We start from the raw sequence: 6,192 nt of genomic DNA, 5'->3' as shown, positions 1-6,192 counted from the left end.
TATATATAGAGAGAGAGAGAGAGAGAGAGAGAGAGAGAGAATTAAATAAAGTAATTCAAATCATATGATCTTTAAATTTAAGCTATAAATTATTCCTACAACCAATTTACCAATCAGTATAACTGTTAACATGAACTATATGGCGTAACCTTAAATATAAAATTCAAAAATATATAGAATAACACAGTTCACACATAAATAATTAATATAGGTTTTTACTTCCTTTTGAGTCTGCCACTTTATCATAATCATATGCATTAAAATGTTTTAAAAAATCCAGATAGTCTATTTTAAATGAAAAATAATTATGCATTTTTTCTCACACTATATTCAGTGTTTTATAAATACGTCTTGAAGAATAAATGTGTTTAATATACTTACATGCACACATACATAAAACTTTTGAAATACATTGTTGGTCAGAGGGATAAAGAAATATAAATTCAGAATTTATTCATGGATAAGTCTATATGTTTTTAATTAATTATGTATATAAAGACATAACACATTGCATATGTTAGTCAATTAGAGTGAATTTTTGTTTTTATCAATGTATAAATTAAACTCATAAAAGAGTAAATGATCAACTTCCAGATGAAGTTGTTGTTTCTTAAGATAATATTTACCTTGGATTTATTTACAGTAGCGATCAGTGTATCTTGTATTAATCTTTGACCGAGTTAAAAATATAAATGCTGCAATTGTAAACACTATCCAAGTTTTCATAATGTTGACATTACGTAGTGTTTATATATAGAAATTTTGTAGCAGATGTTGATATTACTATGTGGCATTACAAGGGGCAGTTAATTTCGAGAAATAATCCCTGGATTCGTTTCCTAATCGTTCTGTTACAGTGAAGAAAACCTGATAAGGAGCGATAAATTGTAAGTATAAATACGATATGCTTGAGATGAAAGGCAATTCTTTAAATTGTAAGACAAAAATGAAATCACTCGCACTTTTTTTCTTCTGCCTAGCTTTCGTAGCTTTCGTAGCTTGTGCATCTGGCGACAACCTCCTACTTCGTAAACTATCCCAAGATCCGATTACAAGACAATTCCAGATCGCCATGGGGCAGCAGGACAACTTCCCTAAAGGTAATTTTCTAATGATTAAGCATTTAAAAAATATATACATAGTTATTCTTTTCAGGACAACTTAATTAATTTAATTGTATGAACTAATGATATAAATTAAATATTTCAGTCTTACTTTATGAAAATTAAATGTCGAAGTTAAAGGTTCTCAAAATTATTTAACTCAATTAAATTTGTTAAAAGTAAACCTACTGACTTCAAAAAGACTGATTGTGTTAAGAAAAATGTTTATCTCGAAAATTTTGAAATTATGGAATAGTTTACTAGGTTCTATATCATTCTAATTTTAGATATTAAGTTTTTTTGTAATTATAAAAGAAATTAAAAAAAAATATATTTATGTTTTCAAGAACATTTAATTAAACTATATGATACACAAGTAACAGATTATGTATAAATAAAATATTAGAAATAAATCGTTCAAAAAATATCACAACAATATCACTTTACTCCATGTTTATTGCAGGAAAATTTTTACTTAAAGCTGTCACGGAATTTCAGATGTAAAATAAACGTGTTAAAAAAATATATAAAAAAACCTAAAAAAAATATATATACGTAAAAGTTTTTTATTTATTATCAAAATCGGATATTGTTTTTTTGTTTTGAAAAAAAAATAATAAATTTTTAGTCATAAATTAAAAAAAAAAAACAAGAACAAAAACATTAACTGAACAGTAATACCTTTTTTAATGGAGGTATTTTTTTTTTATTTTGAAGTAGGACTCAAATAAAAACCAAAACCTTTTTACGATTTTGCATTAGATATTTTACCGCTTAAGAGGAAACCTGATGTAAATTATCTTTATGTTGATTCATTGATGAATCATATAATATTATTACGTTTTTTAGTAAAAGGGGATGCTATTTGGTCTAAACAGGTTTATGGGTGTGTCTATTTCTGGTTTCTTAACTTCAAGTATCAACGTGGTAGGGGTGCGGGTAGCCGCGGGGTAAGGCCTATAGCTACTAACTCCAAGGATCCAAGTTCGATTGGGAAAATTGGAATTGGGTAAAAATCTGGCGCTGGAGCGTGATTCCGACCAAATCACCTCCTTGTACAACCGTTGGTCTAGTAACAGTACTCGCTTACACAGTACTGAACCCCTGACCTTTCATGGGTTGTAGCGGTTTTAATTTAATTAATTAATCGTAAGTATATTATTAGAAAGTATAGTATACTTTTACACTGCTGATTACGTTATTATATATTTTTATAGATCTGCCAACCAACAAAATAATTGTCCTTAATGGTCGTCCCATGGTTGCATGCAGTGACAGTTCTTGCTGCCCCCGACATTATCACCACTGTTGTGATTCTGGTGCGAGTTGCTGCGATTTCACAGGAAGGTAAAAACGGAAATATCTAATATTTTTTTTTGGTTTATTATTTTATTTGTAAGATGATACTTATTATATTTTTTTTCCAGGAAATCTACGACGTATAGTTGCTATTAGCGGAAATTACTTAGTTGCAGAATTCGTGTTGATCCTGTAGACACAGCAAATATATAATTTTATTAATTATTATGTATATAGTTGTTCTTATAAATATTTTCTATAACATAAAGTTTTTATTAATGGAAATAGCTAACTAGTTTAATTGAACTATGAAAGCAAGTATGAAAGCAATTATGTTACTGATTAGTTTAATATTTTTTTTAAATTGTGATTTATTTATATATGTATATAAATGTATATACTTATTTAATTTTCTATTGTGATTTGTAATTTATTAATACAATATAAAACTTAAAAAATATTTTCTTCTGTCATTTCCCGTGTCTATAAATACTCTTACTTTTGAAATCCTATGAAATCATTTAAAGCTGGACAAACTAATTGATGCATAAGCTATCTTCAGAGGAAACTTCATGGTGTTTTATTAGAAAAACTGTTCATCATTGGACTAAAGTTCTTCCTTACAAAAACAAATTTTGGTACATCTTTAGACAGATGTTATTTGCGGCAGTCTGCCAAGTAAAAATATAAAACAAGCTTCTTTGCTACATTTTATTGTGAGTTAAAAATAGAAATGTTTGAATTATGGTCCAAAATAATTACTTCAACCAGATTATCCATTAATATACAGTTTTCCGACGAATCTATTCAAAACTAAATTCATCCTTTCCAAAATGGAATAAAAATTATTTATTTGTTTAAAAATGAGTGCGTTTAAACAAGGTGTTCCTGGACTATTTAGAAGTATTTAGTAAAAATTATTCTTTGGGTTAAAAAAAAAAATAAACGTTTCACTGCATATACTCGTGAACATGAGTTTACATTATTTTCTCTAAAGAAATGAAATTTAAAAATACTACAATTTGAAACTACTTAATATCGTATAGTTTGTGTTAAACATAATATTTATAAAATATCATAAGATTTATAATATGATTCAATATAGCGGCTGAAAACATGTGAATAGGGGAAATATTAAATTTTATTAGGATAAATTTCGCTAAGGAAGCGATAAATTTATTTTCTATTAATAAATTGAATTAATTAGATATAGGAATATACTGTATTATACTAATCATTTTTCACTTAGACCCTTCTGAACTTTTTACCTTTGAAAATAGCTGAACCTTTTTTTTTTTTTGTTTGAATCCTTGAGATGGATTAAAATATTAAGATATCAATTAATTATCATTCTATCGTGTTGAATGTTTCCTTCATTATGTCGAACAACTATGCTCACAACCTGTTTAATGCATTGAGAAATTTGTTTGTTCTCACTCGGCTACAAAATATTTTTATTAAGCCTACGACATATTATAAAATAACTATAAAAAAAAAAAAAATAATAATATCAGAATCAAAAGTATTTGAGAATATGTTCTGGGTGATCTGAAATGGTTTGAATCGACCCAAAAAGGAATATGTTATTTTATTTTGACGTCTGTAAATGGTGCAATTATTACTTTTCCTACACGCTTGGTAATGAATCAACCTTAAAAGAGTCTTAAGCGACTAGTCTAATTACCAATAATAACAATAAGACTTTTCTTTTTTCATAACGGAGGACTGCATTATGGTGATAGCCTAAAAAAACATTTGTAAAACGAAGATCATAAAATATTTGTAAATTAAGTTGGATCTCGACTTAGTTCTTTCCCTTGAAATTAGTGAAACTCTTCATTTGAATTTCACAAAAAAAATGAATTTACTTCATTAACTTGCTCAAAAAAGGTTCCCATATCATATACAGACATATTTGTTTTGATTATTTTATAATCGGCGGAGATATGGCATAAAGTATTATTGTTTAATTTTTGGCTAACAAGTAATGTTTAAAAAAATAAGATAGCTTTAATATTGGTTTTAATAAAGAATTAAGGAAGATCTGCCGTACCAACTGAAAAATACATTTAAGATATGTTATATAACAAATTTTATTTGTATTATGAAAAGAATTAGCATTGCAATGACAACGTAAAATAAACTAAAAGTTTACTTGATTAATTTTATTATTGATATTATTCATTATTGAGTAATTTTATTATTGTGTTCGAGACTGTAAGTTTTATTAAAAATAACAAAAATGATCTAAGTAGTCCCTGATTATTATTAAGTCTGGAATTATTGTTAAATTTTATGGTGGCAAATAAAATTATCAATCTTAAAATGTGTTGCGTATAATAGCCTGCAAGTTTTAATAAATCAATGTGAGGCTATTATACTAAAATTAAGATTATTGATGATGACCAAAACATTGCAATAAGTTTTAATGAAGAAGGTTGAAACTAATTAGATATTTTTTGTTCTTATGATTAATACCTCATTATTTTTTTTTACAAAAAAAAACAAAAAAAAAAACACAATAAATGCAAGGAATGATGCATGAAATATGCAACTAAATAAAGATGTCTAATTGGATAATATTACCAACTCCAAAACAAATATTACCTTTCGTTATAACAGGTATTTCGGATGAACTTCACTGTGAGTTACGCAGTATTATTACATAAAATATTCATCATATTTGTCCTAATTAATTATGGTGAATAAATTAAACAAGTTTTAATATTTAAAAATAAAATATTAGTTAAGGAAAAAAGCTAGATTTACAGTAAAAATTTTTTTTATTTTTTATGGAATAAATAATTCAGAGCTTAAATTCAGTGTTTTTGAGATTTATTTTTTAAAAAAATATATATAAAATTCAAATTAATAAAATTCCGAAACAAATAAAATAAGAAAAAAAAAATATTTCAACCCTATTCAGGTTGCCTTTTAGTGATATTTTTCTTAGTATTTCTTGTTTCATCTTCGTTTCCAGCATTTAAGTCAAAGTGGTTATTACTTGAGTATTTTTTCATCTGTCTTACTTTTGCTACTTATTGTAACAATATTAAATATTACTTTATTATTATTACTGAAGAAGTAATTTTATGAAAATTTCACATCGCAGTTTTCTTTTATGAGATTATTATAAAAATAAGCAAGGTTTTAAGCATCTTGTATAATTTGAGTAAACTATTGAGTGATCCGAAACTATGATGATACGATTTTTTTTTTGTCGGTAAATACAAGCTATGTAAAATTTTGTATTAAAAAGAAATTAACTAATTGCAATTAATTATATAAATATATTAGTAGTAATAATAACTAAAAAATAATAACAACCATAGATAATAATTGAATGACAAATAGGTTTATTTTATATTTAAAAATATACATGCTCTCTTAATTAGGTTTAATTTTTTTAATTACATGACTCTTAACAATTGTTTTATTCAGAGAAGATGACGCCATGATTAGATCACCTAATATTTTATATGAAAGATTAATTCTTATCGTAAACAAAATTAATCTCCAGTTTTTTGAATAACAAGGTTTATTAAGATTAGCTGGAGACTAGATGACGAGGTTAGATTTGTTGAAAAAAGAGGATGATCCGAAAACTGAAACGCCATTCAATCACTATCCTTTTAATCTCTATATTCTTGAAGAAACCACTGATAATCTAATACTATAATCTAGAATTAGCAATTCCCAAAAATATGCCTCTTTTATTAACTATATAAAAAATATATTTATAATTTAGAAATTCTTTAAAAATTATATTATCTCTCATTATGTTTCGGAT

The 6,192-nt window shown here is 25.8% G+C and overlaps 1 long non-coding RNA gene across 1 annotated transcript; it reads left to right on the top strand.

The window, feature by feature from the left end:
- The first annotated feature begins 929 nt into the window (after nt 1-929).
- Nucleotides 930-2,794, top strand: LOC106687637 (uncharacterized). The gene is made up of 3 exons (XR_001344198.2): nt 930-1,100; nt 2,321-2,450; nt 2,531-2,794. It is a non-coding gene; the product is annotated as an uncharacterized lncRNA (long non-coding RNA).
- Nucleotides 2,795-6,192: the final 3,398 nt, after the last annotated feature.

Source organism: Halyomorpha halys, unplaced genomic scaffold, assembly GCF_000696795.3.
Source record: "Halyomorpha halys isolate HHAL.00 unplaced genomic scaffold, Hhal_1.1 Scaffold991.1, whole genome shotgun sequence".
Taxonomy (NCBI): domain Eukaryota; kingdom Metazoa; phylum Arthropoda; class Insecta; order Hemiptera; family Pentatomidae; genus Halyomorpha; species Halyomorpha halys.
Note: the sequence above shows the minus strand (reverse complement) of the source record. Positions and strands in the feature narration are given on the sequence as shown.